This window comes from Centropristis striata, chromosome 23 (assembly GCF_030273125.1).
Source record: "Centropristis striata isolate RG_2023a ecotype Rhode Island chromosome 23, C.striata_1.0, whole genome shotgun sequence".
NCBI lineage: Eukaryota > Metazoa > Chordata > Actinopteri > Perciformes > Serranidae > Centropristis > Centropristis striata.
Window position 1 is genome coordinate 24882495 of NC_081539.1, and position 17229 is coordinate 24899723.

The 17229-nt window shown below is 39.0% G+C and overlaps 1 protein-coding gene across 1 annotated transcript in view; it reads right to left on the reverse strand.

Annotated features, from left to right (window-relative positions):
* mpp7a (MAGUK p55 scaffold protein 7a) overlaps positions 1-17229 on the reverse strand; it is a 209685-nt gene that overhangs the window by 177545 nt on the left and 14911 nt on the right. The window lies entirely within an intron of this gene.

The following is a 17229-nucleotide window of genomic DNA, read 5'->3' on the forward strand; positions in this document are numbered from 1 at the left end:
TAAACAGTAGTCTATTAAGAGAGATCTCGAGCATCACTGAAGAGAAAGAGCAGTGAAGGTGTCTGTTAGAACTGTCAGAGTGCTTTATGCTATACTTGTGTGAACATGCTTCATTTAGATAAGCATGATGCATTCTACAACAGTTCTTTGCAACTAGGGGTACTTGTACCCATTGAGCTACGACTTCATAAGGCTGGGCGATATGGACCAAAAGTCATTTCCCGATATATTTAGGCTCAATATCGATATATATCACAATATTTTTATCGCAAAGTGAGAGCAAATGTTCAGTCAAAGCCAAATATGACATGTCACAAGTAGTTTTATTGAAAATGTTTATTTAAGTGAACATAAATACTGTATAACAACAGGAGTACCTTTTTTGTTTAAAAAATTAAATAAAAGCTCCATGAAGTGCACTTTTTAAATAAAAAATATCTTAATAAAAGCCACAGCTTGCCTGGAGCACAGTGCAAATTTGAACTACAGTCATGTAAAAAAAAAAGTATTAGACCATTGTTTTTTCCTCAATTTCTTGTTCATTTTAATGGCTGGTACAACTAAAGGTACATTTGTGTGGACATACAATGATGACAACAAAAAATAGCTCACAAGAGTTTAATCTAAGAGCAGATATCTAGACATTTTCCACGGTTTTTCACAGCTCTTATCATTATATTTGTCCAAACAAATGTACCTTTAGTTGTACCAGCCATTAAAATGAACAAGAAATTGAAGAAAACAATGGTGGTCTAATCATTTTTACCATGACTGTATATCGATATATGCTAATTCCATATCACATTGAAAAATATATCGATATATCTTTTATATCAATATATGGCCCAGCCCTACTACTTCAGTTGCCACAAACTATGTGGAAGACTGAGGAGTAACTCAACTAATCAGACTGAGAATTTCATTAAAAGAAGATATCCAACACCAAGTCAGCTGGAACACCTGAACACTACATGTTACATGTTATGAAAGAGAAAGCAAACACAGGAGTTCAAACAGATAGCTACTGAATAGCTAAAGGTAATGATTAAACAGTTCAAATGATTTGCTAAAAGTAATAAAAAGTGATAACCAGTTGAAATAGTTAGCAGCTGTAAAAGTCACTGATTAACAATTCAAATTCTTAGCAATAAGTAATGGTTCCTTTAATGGATAAACAGTTGAAATGGTTAGCTAAAAGTAATGTTAAAACATATATGCTAAAATAGCTAATTTAACATTAATGGATAAACAGTTGAAATAGTTAGCAACTGTAAAAGTCACTGATAAACAATTCAAACTGTTAGCTATCAGTAACAGTAGAGTTAATGGATTAAAGGTCAAAATACAAAGCTAAAGGTAACGTTAATGTATCAACAATTTAAATAGTTAGCGCCTGTAAAAATCAATGATAAACAACTGAAAATGTTAGCTAGAAGTAACATTACAGTTAGTGAATAAACAGTTTAAATTGTTAGCTAAAAGCAATGGTAAAATACAACAGATGAAATAGCCAATTTAACAATAATCTATTAGTTTAAATAATTAAAAGGAGCAGTAATGGATAAACAGTTTAAATAGTTAGCAACTGTAAAGCCTACTAAAATTGTTAGCTATCAGTAATGGTACCGTTAATGGATTAATGTTTAAAATACTTTGCTAAAGGAAACGTTAATAATGGATTAACGGTTTAAATAGATAGCACTGTGAAAGTCACTGATAAATAACTGAAATTGTTAGCTATTAACGTTACTGTTGGTGGATAAATGGTTGAAATAGCTAAAAGTAAACAGCTGAAATTGTTAGCTAAAAATAGTGTTATTGGATAAACGATTTAAATGGTTGATTTACTTCGTTAAACTCCAAGTAGTATTCGTAATATGATTGCCAACCAAACCAACCTAAATATTGTTCAATTGTATGGAAAAATTAACAATATCCACTTTTCTATAATGAATAGTGCTATAAATGTGAATTGATGAAGGGGTATGTGAGTTCATCTGACAGGACTTTGGGAGACCCTCAGACCAAAAGGTTGGGAACCACTGATCTACAACTTGACTGCACAGCCTCGAATCATAATCCCCCTCACCGTCCATCACTCACCATGAAGCTACAGCACATACTATGCCCTTTACCTAGACTATGGCTCTTTGTTGTATATGATGTGATGATATGTGGTTATTTAACCATTTAAAGTGTAACTTACTTATTAGAGGTTGGTTATTAGAGGGCCGATATTTGCTTTTTTTACTTATCGGGCGATACGTGCGTGCATTTGCCAATCAATGAGCCCATTTCACTGAGCCAACACCAGGCAAGGCTCGGTGCCACATCTGCCATTCTCTGGTGAGCTGCTGCTGATACCGGAAAAAAGAAAAACACATCAAATATGTGGATCATCTGAGGCGCCACCACCTCGAGGCCTAGAACAACATACACATTGTTTGCTATCCAACTGTTAATGTTTTGTTAGTTTTGTTAATAAATGTTTCTTTTTTTGTTTAAATTGAGACTTGTGTAACATTTGCTATCATTGTGTCATTTTTGTCATGTAAATGGAGGGAGAAAAGGCAATATCGGCTTCAAGAATCGGCCCAAAAAAATCGGCAGCACATATTGGGGATCGGTTAGGACTGATGTCAAAATAATCAGTATCAGCATCCGCCTTAAAAAACCTGTATCAGTCGACCACTAGCACATACTATGCCCTTTACCTAGACTGTGGCTCTTAGGGTTGTTATATGACAATATAATGTCAGATGATATTAATTTGATATTTTGCCATATACCACAGTATCATCTATTACTTTATTTATTTGGCTTTATTAGACTGTGATATAATTTGCATGCTCAATATTCAACTATTTTTGTTTCTATGTGGTTATTTAACTTATCATACTCGGTTAGCAGACAAACACAAAACAAACATGTCTGTAATGAGTGGCAGAAAGTCTGATGGAGCAGATGGAGAAAGGTGGAGAGACAGTGTGTGGGAAGCTTTGGTGGGAGCAGATGCTGCTCTAAAGCTGCTCCTCTGGGCACAACAATGCAACTGTCAGCCAGGCTGCTATGGTCAGCATAGCACCAGACTGGCACCAAAGCTGCCACCAACCAGGGGCTGAGACAGGAAGATGGGTCACCAGAATGCAGATTGGCAATGCAAATCCACAGTGGATGGGACGGTCCCAAACAGGGCAACCACACACTTGGCAAAGATGAAAGTATGTCCAGGACTTATGTTGGATGTTGGGTAATAGAGTGTGTGAGTAGTTCTGATAATCCTTTCAGCCCATCACATTGTCAAGATTTTATTATCCCTGAGAGGTTGGATATGGACACGAACACACATGCTGAGAGCAGATGGGATGGATCCACAGAATCAATCCTGACAACTCACTGTCATAATATATACAGACAGACAGCATGACCTTGAATACTGCAAATTGGAAGACTGCAACACAGCGTTTTCCACCGCAGAGCTGCGATACGCGTACACAGGCTGTCAAGAATGGAAGTATCAACATAGCCGTCGCCCTGGCACGGTGACAGCAGCCATAATGGAGTGTCAGCGATCAGCACCTCCCGAATTACCAACACACACAGGTCAACCTGCAGCCTGATACTGTGCGTGTGCATGGGGAACATGGGGGCGAGGTGCCAAGCCTTACCAAATCCTCTTCAGTCTGATTGCTCATCCTGATAAAGACCCCCAACGCAGACATTACAAAAGCAATTACACTCTGAGTTGTACCGAGTGATTAGACATGCATTATACGAACATGCACAATTCCTGCATCCTGCACAAAAAAATCTTGCAAAAAAGGTGTCTAAAAACAAGATAAGAATACTTAATCTAGAAATAAGCACGTTGTACACTTAAAATAAGAAATGAACTCACAAGATTAAATATCTAACACTTCTAAATCTTAAGGGTTTTTTTTCTCGGTAAGAAACAAATAATTTGTAGTGCACTCTGCTCAGGCCAGTTCATCGCTGCTTGCAGCTTTAATCTTGTTTTAAGAGTTTATTTATTATTTTAATGCTTATTTCTAGATTTAATCATCTTAATTTAAGAAATCTTGTCAAGTGAAATTATCTGTCCATGCAGCAAGATCATTTCCCTCAGTTTTAGTGTTTTTATCTTGTTTTTAGACACCACTATTTTGCAGTGCATCTTCTACCCTGCCTCAAATTATTTTTCCTTTCATTTAGAAAGGAAAAAGGGGAGGCAGATCTAAATTGTGTCCAGCAGTGAAACATAATGAGTCCCAGGTTATCTCCCACCAATTAAAAGGATTGACGAGGCGACGAGTAGGGCTCCGTGGTAAGACTCTGGTCTGTTTTTAGAGTCAGGGGAGCTTTAGAGTCAGGTTGCAGGGTAAGGGGGTAAGCTCAAATGATGATGGGGTTCATACTGGTTCTGTGACTCTTTATGCCCGGTCTGGTCACAGGATCCTTTATTAGATAAGTGTTAAGTAGTAACTATAGATGCTTGGGGGGGCTCAATGGAGCCTGTCAGTGCAAGCAGAAGGGAACCACAACATCATCTGAACATCTATTTGGCTCTGCACCACATTTGATCCATTTGATTTCATACTTTGACTCAAGATCAGACAAGACAAACTGGCTGATGTTGCGTCACATCAAGTGAGTGTGTGTTTCTGCAGGTTTTGAGCCCTTGATGATAATCTATTCCTAATCTTTTTTGGAAGCAGACTCACATAGTTCAGGTAATGGCTTGTAAAAACAGGCCTGTGTGCAGCAGGGTACAATGGCCACAAAAATGTTCAGCTGAAATTTTCAGTCACTGCTGCAGGTTAAAAAGGGCAGTTCTTCAGTCGATGTTTAAAATGATGATTCATTGCATGGCTCTGATCCACTGATGCCTAATTTTCCTAGAGTCCAGGATGACATCAATGTCTTGTCTGACAAACAGTCCAAAACTGAAAGATAGTTAGTTTACAATCATATAAAAAAGAGGTAAGCAGTGTAAAACTTTTTTTTTTTAAATGCTCTCCTGTAGCGATTAGAGTTGGCCCTTAAAGTTATGTACATACTTGATTCCTGTGGTCTAAGTCTAGTACCTTCAGGTTGAATGCACTTATTGTAAGTCGCTTTGGACAAAAGCATCAGCTAAATGACATGAAATGTAATGTAATGTAATGTAATGTAATCCTCACAATAGATAAGATGGAGTTTTTTTCTTTAAAATGACTTATAAGATGCTTTGATTATCTTTTTGTTTGTTTACTAGAAAGTTTACCATTTTTGTGGGTGACGAAACTGAAATTGGCAGAATTTAGCTTCAAGAAAACTAAAACCCTGCCAATATGGAGAAATTTTGGACAAAAATAGTGAGCCCACTCTCTGCTTCTTCTTCACCAAGTGGACTAGAATCTCTAGACTCTGTTTCATGTCCTCATTCAGTCTCATTATGTTCCACACAGGAGCAGCTACTGAGCCAACACCTCGTGGTTAAGGGTATACTGGTCTGATCATATGTCTGGCTATAATCAAACCAGTTTGAACGTCTTTCCACCAGCTCAATCATTTACATAAATCTACTAGCAGAATCTTGCACCTGCAGGAGTGAGTTTGTTTTACTTAAGTTCATAACCACTCTGGACCACCAAGGGCTTTTATTAATCCCCAAAAACACAAAGAAAACATTGCTGCTAGTTTCATCACAAAGCCTTTCTTTCCTGTGTTTGCAGTTGCTGCTGGTAATTCTGCACTGTCGTGTATGAAAACAAAACCAACAAGGGACGAGTTATTACATGCAATTAGCAGTTGAGAATGCGAGACACTGTGAAGTTTCGGGAGAAAGATAAACAGCCGTGTTTACAGAGAGATGAGCCGAGTTACAGTAAAGTGGCTCAGCTGCTTTCTGCTGCTGGGAAAATGTGTGCATGCTGAATTCACCTGAGGCAGGAAAAGAGAGCAGGATGATCCAGCATGAGTATGGAAATATTGTATCAGAGGGCCTCCTCCTTTATTCTTTTAATTTTTTATCACTGAGCTCCACCAATTAACACATTCCTCCACCCTGCTATGTTGGGCTGATAATAATAGTGTTGGTGTGTGTAACCCCATTTCCTGGTACCCCTAATCATTTTCCATGGGCTTTGGTTGCTAGGAAGTACATAGTAGGCATGAAGTAGGGAGGAGAGAACAATGACATGATTCACAGTGTCACAGTGGGCGCCCCAACTTTAAATGTGACTCACCTCATTTAAATATCATCAGCCAACAATTCACTGACAAGGACCATCAAGGGACTTTACACCGCAGCCGATCAATGTGTCACTAATGTGTGTGATTCTGCTTGAATTAAAGTTTCAGACTCTATTCACTGTTCCTGTAATTGCCTGCAGCTCTTTTCAGCTTCCTCCTGTCACTAGGGTTGTCAAAAGTATCGATACTCAAAAAAGTATCGATACTAAAACGTTGTATCCGGATACGATACTCATTTACCCACAGTATCAATGTCATTATGTAGTCATTTCATTTTACTTAATATATTTGATTAAAATGTATTAAATATAACTGTGTCCTTGATTTTGAGGCAGTTGTTTAAGTAACTTTAATATAAAAATGTTTGTGATAGAATCTACTTATTTTGATCACAAAAATTAAATATAATCTTCATGTGTATGTAATTCTAAATCAAGAGAATTTTGAATAATTCCAACACAATAGAATTAGTCCGTTTTTAAATGACAGGCACTTCCTGTTAAGTTGTTATTTAATTAATAATATTGCGTGCAATCTGTTGCCTCAATTTTATTGAGTGGCTATTGTTTATCTTTTTTTACAGTGTATACACAGTGTCAGTATACATAAGCATAGAGTTAATAAGTTTACATAAATGTTGGTGACTGAAAAGTGTTATTTTCCCAGAATAAAGCAGAGAAAAGTCAACCTGCAACCAAACAGCAACACACAGAGCCGAAAATATTGCTGTAATTGTTATTGTTTATTGTATTTATTTATTTTTTGCACTACCTCAGACCTGAAGCTTGTTATCATAGTTGCAGTTTCTTTTTGCACAGCTGTTTTTTATTATAAATATTTAACCTGTGGTTCTGTTAATTTCTAAATGGTGCATTTTTCTTGTTAATAAAAATATTTCTGTTAAGTTTGGGGTCTTTGTTTTTATCCTTGTGGTATCGAAAATGGTATCGAGTATCGAATATTTTTCTTGAGTATCGATATCGAGTTGAAAATTTTAGTATCGTGACAACCCACTTCCATAACATGTTGATGTGCTGCCTGAGCTGAAAGACATTTTGTCCAGCCAATAATGATCCCTATTGTCTACGACAGCTTTTCCAAGTGTCTAAGCAGCACCTGTCAGCAGCCTGATAATAACAACCAGAACACACACCTCTCCATTAATTCTCCCTGCCTCTTTACTTTCATCACTGTGAAGCGCTCCCATCTCCACTCTACTCCACATTCCACACACACACAATGACATAGAGCCAGCACTTCCTCCTCCACTCGAGCAAAGAGGTATCGCTTTCCACCAAAGCCTGCCTCCCAGCTCACTGCTGCTTTGTCAGGGAAATCAGAGACATGTGGAAGCAGTTTGTTTAGCCTGGAATAAAACAGAAAACTCTCTAAAAGATAACAAAACAAGTGTAAGTGTTTGAAAGGTTCATACATATACAATTCTATGACATTTTAAGTCAAAACACAGCAAGGCAAAGGGAGAATTGTGGAATTAAGATGTCCTCCCTTTAAATGCTAAATCAGGTTAAGTTAGACAGTAGGTCCTGTGGAAGTGAACAACACTACAGAATTGGTTTTAGCAAACCAACCTTTGACTTTGTTTTTTTTTCCGATAAAACATAATTTTGCTCAACAAAACATTGAACTTGCTGCTGTGTCACTGTTTTTCTTGACCTTATTCACTACAGAAGCCTTATATTACTGAAACCACTTTCGGTCCTTGGTGGGAAACTCGTGACTCTGCACAAATCAGGAGGGACCCGCCTAGTTCATGAACTTGCAGATGCTAAATAAACAATTCTCTCTGACTGGAACTGATATCAGCTCACCAACACAGGAGAGAGACATTAGTGTTTCCATAAACATATTTTTGAGGAAGTGTATTACAAAAGCTGTACTGAAACAGCAGCATTCTTAAAACTACCTTGATTGCACTAAACCTGCCTGATTCAGGGGGCTTTTGCCTCAAAAAAGACTTGATGCAATAAGTGGGATATGGAAATGCTGGAAGTACTGACTAAGGTAGGTTTGAAGTAATAAGGAGATCAAAGCTCATCCATGAAAAAAAGCAATGCCTGAAGACCTCCCTCCATTCTTCTTACATTTATGAGTTAGATCAGTGGTTCTTTACCTTTTTGTACCCCTAAATTGACAAAGATTAGGTAATTTGATAATATTCTGCTTGATGGAGCTCCAACTGAAAAGATATCTGGATCTGGTTTGCAACCTGTACTATTTCTACCCTGTTAAGTTTGGCCTATACCACCAACTTCTGACCAAACAAAGCTTTTGTCGCCTGGTTTATTGGTTCCAAACCAGTTTTTGGAAAAGCACCTAATTTGTATTTCTTCTTTGCAACGTTTCAAAGTTTGCTTAAAATCCACTTGACAATTGAGTGGAAACTTGACATTTGATCAAGACTAAACCTTGCCGTCTTAGTACAAGGGGGCATTCACACCTAGGTTGTTTGGTCCACTTGAAACGATCTCTGGTGTTTTTTTTCAGATAATCTGTTGGGTTTTGCTGGTGTGAATTAGGGGTGGGCGATATGGCCCTAAAAGATTATCACGATATTTCAGAGTATTTTTGCGATAACGATATGCTTGATGATATTACAAAATACTGAAAATAATAAGTAAGCAGTAATATGCAGCCCACTGCTCCTTGCATGGTGCATTCACTTGTGTGTAAAAAGGATGGGTTAAATGCAGAGATTGAATTTCCCCATTGTGGGATTAATAAAAGTAATTGAATCTTAAATGCAAATCTCAACAGTTGCCAAATACAAAAAAAATATGCTTGACTCTTGAGTATTAGCAAAATAATAAAAAATAACCATTTAAATGGTAAATAACGGTTAATGGTAAATAACCATCTCCTCCCCAGGAGAAAATTTTGTACATTCTTAATTACAATCTGATCAATCTCGTCCACTTTGAGAGCTAAATGTAAGCAAACACCTCACATAACATTTTTAACAGTCAACAGGGCTTTCAACTAGGACATGGAGTATTTTAATGGATATTTTTGTTTCATAAAAGCCCAAATTTGGTGCCTCTCACACATTCTAATGCCACTATTCCATCATATACACTGATCTTATCATTGCGTATTTTAATAAAATATTGTAAAGGAGAATTAATGTTATTGTATTTGTTTGTTTGTATTTGTTTTATTTAAGGCATCTTATTTTGACAGTCTTCTTGTAAATTCTGTGGTGGATTCACACACTGTGCTCTTATTTTGAAAGCTGCATTGTTTAGCGACAGAAAGTAATAGTGGCTTTTTGTGATTAACACAACTTTAATTTTTAGCTAATGTTAGCTTGCGGCTAACAAACAGCATAATGCAGCGGTGTGTTCGGACCGTTTGGACCTCTGGCGGCCCGGACAGGTTGGTAGGATTTAGTTCAGCACATGCACACGCAGGCGGTTAGACAAGGAGAGATGATGTGGGGACGGGACTGATACAGACAGGTAGGCATGGCGGCTCGGTATATTCAGTTTGTGTGTGTGTGTAAGTGTGTGAATGCGTGCGCATGTCTCGTCGGAGGACGGAGAGGTGGGTCAGGGTTCTGACTGACTGACTGGTGACAGACACTGAGCAACACAACACAAAATAACTTTATATTATGAATAGTACAAATATACTTTCAGTAACTTGAAATGTGATGTTAGCGCAGTACATGAGACTATAACTGGTCACCACAGTCGAGGTAATTAATAGGATATCCTTGCGCTTCTACGTCAAGAAGTAGGAATCTTGCCAAAATCATGATATGCATTTTTTTACTCATGAAAAAAATATACCGGTATAATCATGAACGATACGATATGGCACACCCCTAGTGTGAATGCTACAACAAATTATTCTGTGGACCAGAGTTCAGTTCTTTGGTCCAAGAAAAGGGGGTCTCGGTGCACCAGAGTTTGGTTTGCTGCAGGTGAGAACGCAGTCTGAACCAAAGGAAGGAAGTGAACCAAAACACTGCGCATTCTGGGTTGAACTTGGGCGGAAATTTGAGAATAAACATCGGGCAAGGATGTAGTAGGCTTGAAAAATGTCTCATTGACAAACGTGGTCTAATGCTGAAGTAAAGCCCCTTATCCAAATATGGTCAGTTGCTTGTGGCTACACAAAAAACAATTTCAAAGTCTTCAAAATATTTGACAGAATGGTGGCTCAATGCCGCAAAAAAGTGAAAAAAAAAAACTCTGCCAACAAATTCTGACCAATGCAAGAAGGACTTTTGTTTACAATGTTTGTTGCACTTGATGAAGCACAGTGTGAGTCCACCAGACTTTATATGTGAAAGCCACCTAAAAATATTCATTGTAGCCACATCACAAACATGTTTCCAACATCTCCACATGTAAATAGGGAGTAACCATCTCAGTACCACACTGATACCTCTCGAATTCTTTTTAACATATTCTCGGAGATAACCTCATCATTTGGCTGAGAAAGCCCAGATAACTGTTGGTGAGTCAGTGGAGGAGTACCTGGCTGCTATCTTCACCGAGAATGAGATAATGCCAGTGCTGAGAAATGAACTTTACTCCAACCAACTCTCATAAATCCACTAAAGCCTTTTCCATGCCTTATTAGGCATCACAGACCTTGAAGCAAATGTTAGAGATTAATAAGAATATGTGGGTATCAATATGGAATGTCAAAAACTATTCAACAGTTGAAGAAAATGCAGAAAAATGCCTCTAGCTAATGTGTTTTATTGATCCTTGAAGGAGAAATTTTACTTTTTGTTCTGAACAAGGCTTTACAATAAACACATGGTATGGTTAAGGCCGCTGATGTGACTGACAGGAGAGAGAAAACGGACCTTTACCACACAATCTGTGCAAATATAAGCAGGTGTGCACAATACACACATAAATTCACATTCAAACACTCACATACCAAGAAGTTTGCATTTCTGTCACAGTTGCTTAGATGCATTCATTCGTTGAGAACTTAAGTGTTTGCCAACTTTCCCTTTCAGCCCTGTTGAAGCCTTGACATGGCATTGTTGGGAAACTTAGATACTGATTGTTGTAATACTAGTCTTATATAATTATGTATAAGTTACTGGACTATCAACTGGAGCTTTTACAAGTTACAAGTTTACATGAAACTACCCTACAAGATGCAGATGCTTGACATTATGACAAAAAACGCATTAATGTGACTTCACAGAAATGCAAATGCCATTGCTGGAAAATGCAAATGATGCTAAAGCCATAAATACTCCCCAGTAATAAGTTCACTCCTCATATTACTTCAAATAAACTGGCACTGAGCTGTTGTGTGAAACTCCTGCCTGAGCCTAGAGAAGGGTGAACATACCACATGAAATAACAAAGAAATTAATTCACTTTAATCAAATTGTGTTACTTTCTTATTGACATTAACAGCAGGGTCTACACACAATGAGGAAAGCCAACCATTACACCACCACTTACAAAGACATGCACATTAACCTTAAGTGCTGTGGATGTTTTATTTCTCTCCTCTGCCAACAACCTTTTTTTCTCTTTTGTACTCTGCAATTGTCTTTTCAATCCAGAACTCCTGTTTGGGAAACTGAACACATCCTGAGCAGATGAAAATGACTGTAATCAAGTTTTATCATGTGAAAAATATCTATTGCACAGTTCCAAGCTAAATCAGTCTCAATCACAAAAAATGTCACAATGGAATCAAACCTATACAACTAGTGTATTAACATATATTACAACTAGAATGGCGCTAGTAGAGCAGTGGTTCTCAAATGGGGGTACACGTTCCCCTGGGGGTACGTGAAGGCACTCCGGGGTGACGTGAGATTTTAAAATATACATTTAAAAAGTAGCATCCATGTAAAAATCCTTTAAAAATAAATGTGCACAATACATTCACATTCAAACACTCACATACCAAGAAGTTTGCATTTCTGTCACAGTTGCTTAGATGCATTCATTCATTGAGAATTTAAGTGTTTGCCAACTTTCCCTTTCAGCCCTGTTGAAGCCTTGAGATGGCCTTGAGATGTTGGGAAACTGATTGTTGTAATACTCGTCTTCTATAATTATGTACAAGTCTGATATGTATAAGTTACTGGACTATCAACTGGAGCTTTTACATGTTACAAGTTTACATGAAACTACCCTACAAGATGCAGATACTTGACATTATGACAAAAACACATTCATGTGACTTCACAGAAATGCAAATGCCATTGCTGGAAAATGCAAATGATGTTAAGCCATAAAGTCTCCCCAGTAATAAGTTCACTCCTCATATTACTCCAAATAAACTGACACTGAGCTGCTGTGTGAAACTCCTGCCTGAGCCTAGAGAAGGGTGAACATACATACAAACAAACCAAAACAAAAAAACATAACTTCCTTGGCAGAGGTAAAATGAGCATTGCCGTAGCAATGTTTCATATAAGGGATATCTTCTTGTATTCGGAATAACAATATGCATTTTAAAATATCAGCGATATGGGAAATTTCTGTTGTGCAATGTCTGGCATTGGACTTAATCAGAAACAGAGCTGTGGCACTGCTGTGGCTTTTTGAAAAAATGCTAAAGGATGACATTTTGACTCGAGTAGATGTGAACATTTAAACTGAAAAAGGAAAAAAAAACATTAAGTAGTCATTTGTCATTTATTTTGGCTGGTATGATTATTGATATGATTAGAAAGGGATCCTGCTTTCAAACACCTACTCTGTCAGGTAGCTTTCTTTGTGAATGTCTTCTATCCACATGACAAAGTTTGCCCGTTTATATATGTTGCATGTAAACTGGGCTTCTTATCACAGTGAGTATTGGCCTCAAGTCCTCATTGTGTTCTTTTAAAACCAGATTAACACCAATCAACCTGAGGTGACACAGAGTCACTGCTCTCAACCATCTCGGTCTTTCTCTTTTGGAGGCAATATCCTGTTTTACCTGGCTGATGGCCATTTGGATTACATTGTATGAACTAATCCAGACAGATATAAATCTGTTGGTGATGATAACCCATGCATTGTAGTCCAATGGGAAGACAGGCTTTCTAAACGTTTCAAGTTTAGATGGACCTTTACAAAATCCTATAAGGTATAACAACATACAGAGGATGAGGGTTCTCAGGCTATGAAGTAGATCCTCTAGATCTGTGGTTCTCACCCAACAGCCACTGTGGCCTAAGACTCTGTATATTTTTATTCCAAACACTACAGAGGCTGATCTCACTGTTTATTGGTTCCTCCCTCTGGCAGGAGTTGTGCTACTCAGCAAAATCAGCTGCTGAAATGTTTGGAATAAAATGTGCACTGTGCTGGGTCGTGATAGTTGAGAACCAACCACCACTGTTTGAAACTAAAGACTAAGATAGTTTGTTATACCTTTGACCCCAACCTTCCTCTGTCGGGTGAAGTGGTAAAATAAAGTGTCCTATACCAGTGTAGAAGCATTTGGAGGAACACCAGTGGGTTTACTTAATCCAAAGGAATAATGTTAGGCTTGCATGTTGGTTGATTGGCCAGTAGCTCCATAGAAAGTTTCCCACTCTTTAGCCGTGTTTCCACGAGGGGGAAAAGTGCCCACCAGGAAAGTCTCAGGCCACACCCTCTCAAAAGTCCGCACACTCTGTGTGTCTCCACTACAAGTTAGCCCCCAGAGGGATTTAAAGACTCCGGAGGTGACATATGGTTTTCGATCTTCGTATTAAACATGGGAGACTCAACTGTGGCCACCGTAGCTAACTGTGCACAACTTCAACAGCTGATCATAAACATAGTGATCGTGAATTAACAGGCATCGCTAACGCTAGTGTTCGGTGCACCTCCTGTAGCAGCAGCACATACACACTGTACTGCTACAGAGCTAATAGCAATTTGCAGACTGGACGCTAAGGGGTTAACATCCCCTCCGGCTCTGCAGCTGGGAGAGACTGCTGCAGGAGGACTGTGCCGATTCGACTCTTACTCGTTCTTACACGGGGGTCGGCCGCTCGTTAAGAAGACGAAGAACGAGTCAAAAAAGTTGCTGGATTTGTCTCCAGTCACTTTCTTGAAAAATAGTCGCTAAGGGGGTCTGAAAAGTTGCTAAATATAAAAAACAAAGTTGCTAAGTTGGCAACACTGCTTCTCTGGCTTTTACAAATGGCGTGTTGTTGTCAAGTAGAGTACTACGTCACATCCTGCTCAGTACGTCACATCCAGCTTAGTGATTTATCCAATCAGTAGCTGGGCTTTTTTCAGGGAAGAAAAAACACCCTGCTCTTCTACAGGGACTAAAAGTCCCGAAAAAAGTCAGCTCCGGAGGATCGTATTCAAATTAGGGGCGTTTCGGCGAGTGAGACCCGCCACGTCCAGGTATTGGGCGGTAGTGGAAACAGCCCTTTTGGTAGCTACACAGGTCAAGTCTGTAGATGCAGGCACTGCCATGGTCACAGCTATTGTAATTTGCTCTTGTTAAAGATTTAAGTATAACTGGGTGTTCCTGTTGGGAAACTCCCTTACAGGCACACAAAATGATATTTCTTTTTAATGAAGTTACACTTGTTTACAGTAAAAGCTGCTGCATGGGATCTTGTGTAACTGCAAGCACAGTTTGACCTAGAGGTTGGTTTGGATATTTGTGATATTTACAGTGCACACATATCTGATGGTCTGGTACGATGTCTCTCTGATGAAGGTAATATTGGCATCTAAGCTGGGGTCTTACAACTGTCCAACCAAGAACAATAAATCAATAACTAGATAAAGAGAGGCCTTTCTTACAACTTTTAATACATTCTTTTCCACTTTTTAAAGGTAATTTGAAACCCTGGTTGAGTAACAAAGCAACTTCAATCTTTTTACTCTACTTGAGAGCTTGACATGCAAACCTTCTTTTGTACAATAATTGTCTTTCTAGGTCACAGACAAAAAGACACATTCAGAGTCAAAGAAGTTAATTCCAAAATGAAATTATAATATTTTCTTGCCTAAAAATATGCATGACTGGCTAAATTAGCTTATCTTTCACAAGACAGAATCCTGTCCTCATGCTTCTGCAACCTTTGCTGAGCTTGTGACTGTGTTGCTTATATTGAACCAGCTCACAGCTTAATCCTGTGTCACAGACTAGTGATGACACTTTACATGAGGCCACATTTCCTCTGTGGTTTCCTGTTGGACCAACAGCTGAGGGTTTGTATTAGCAATGTTTACATGGAGCCCAATACTCCATGAATGGTTATATTGGGTGAAACTGCATCCCAATTACAGTGTACAAAAACATTAGCAGTCCATTGGTCAGATTCAATTCTTAGGTGGATGGTGAGTAAATCAGTGCGTTTACATGCACAGTTTAATCGAGCTATGCTTAAAAATCGATATTCGCGTCTAATAGGACTTCTGTCATTGTCCCAGTTTACATGCTACTGAGAAAACTGAGTAACTGGCGGGAACGTGTCCTCCTCCTCAACACTGGGTGGCGATATGCGTCGTTTCAGCAGGTTAATATATGGCCCCCTTTCTGTTGACCTCAGTTTGACACTTTGTGCCGTCACTACTGACCTGCGACCGGCTAATGTGACCGGCTAATGTGCGACCGGCTAATGTGCGACCGGCTAATGCAACCAGCTATTTTGCGACCAGCTAATGCAACCGGCTAATATGGGGCTTTCTTGGATGTTTTTGTCCCGGGGTCATACGCCAGTGCGGGGGGTGGAGCATGCAGAGCATGCACACATCCGTTGTTTTGTCATACATGCTGCTGAAAATCCTATTCCAATGGCATTATCTGGGTGTCCTAATCGGAGTGTGACAACTCCAACATTAGTCGAACTAACATGTTTACATGCACTTCAGTTGTCCAGTTATAGTCAGATTAAGGCAATAATTAGTTTTTTTCAAGTGTCATGTAAACGTACTGAGTGTCTCCCTGGCATATCTCCCCCACACAAGATTTTGGATCTTTAACACCAGTTCCATCCTGTAAAGAAGCAGGTCTGTTTCACTGTGGCCCACTGGCACACAATACTCCTCTGTTCACCGGATGCCAAATGGTCCAGTCATCACCCTCCATGCCACCCCCCGCCCGACCCCTCCTTTGCTATCTCTCCCGGTCTTTTCTCTCTGTATCTGTCTTTCCCTGACCATGACAGAAGCTACTGATGCTCAGTCAGATTAGCATCCAGCCGCTGAAGGGACGACTTCAAAACGGACAAAGAAAGAGCTGCTTTGTCTCGATCTGGTGCTGACGACCCCAGAAGTAAGAGAGGAAACTGGGTGGACAGAAACAAGAGCCATTATACTGACCAACTGTGAGAGCCTGGGATGAAGGAGAACAGGAAGCATCTTGGAAGTTATTATGTGCATCATCAGACCTCTTCAAAGACATCTTAATTATTACATTAATGGTTAATTACTTCAACGATAATTTCTATTTTAGAGAGTTCTGTTGTTACAATACACAATTGCTCAACACTTAGAAGGGCAAAGGGTAAACTAGAAGGGCACTCGGTGAAAGCATCATCCAAAAAGGCCATGCTCTATCTTGCTGCTAACTAAAGTGCAAAAATGATTTGTGTAAGATAAGACAAGCCACAGCATCTCAACTGCTGTAGGTTTCGAGTTATCCAGTAAAATGTCCATCCATGCAAGCTTCAGTCCAAAGTAACACCAGTGATTGCCTGACCAAATTCCAATTGGTCACTGGTGTTACTTTTATAGGGTATGGCCACTTTTACCCCTTTTCGACCAAGCCAGTTCCAGGGCTGGTTTGGAGCTGTGGCTATTCTCGAACCAGTTCCTTGCTTTTCGACTGCCAAAGAACCGGCTCTCGGCCAGGAGAACTGGTTCCAGAGCAGCAACAACTCTTTTCTGGTCTTGAACTATGAATTTCTTAAATCAGGGTCTGGGGGCGGGATTATCATTACCAATAAGACCAATGTTTTATCATTATTTTAATTTATTTGTTTAACTGCAATGTGATTGATGGCGTCAGCGGGCTAGCGTTAGCTTACAACAAAGTCTA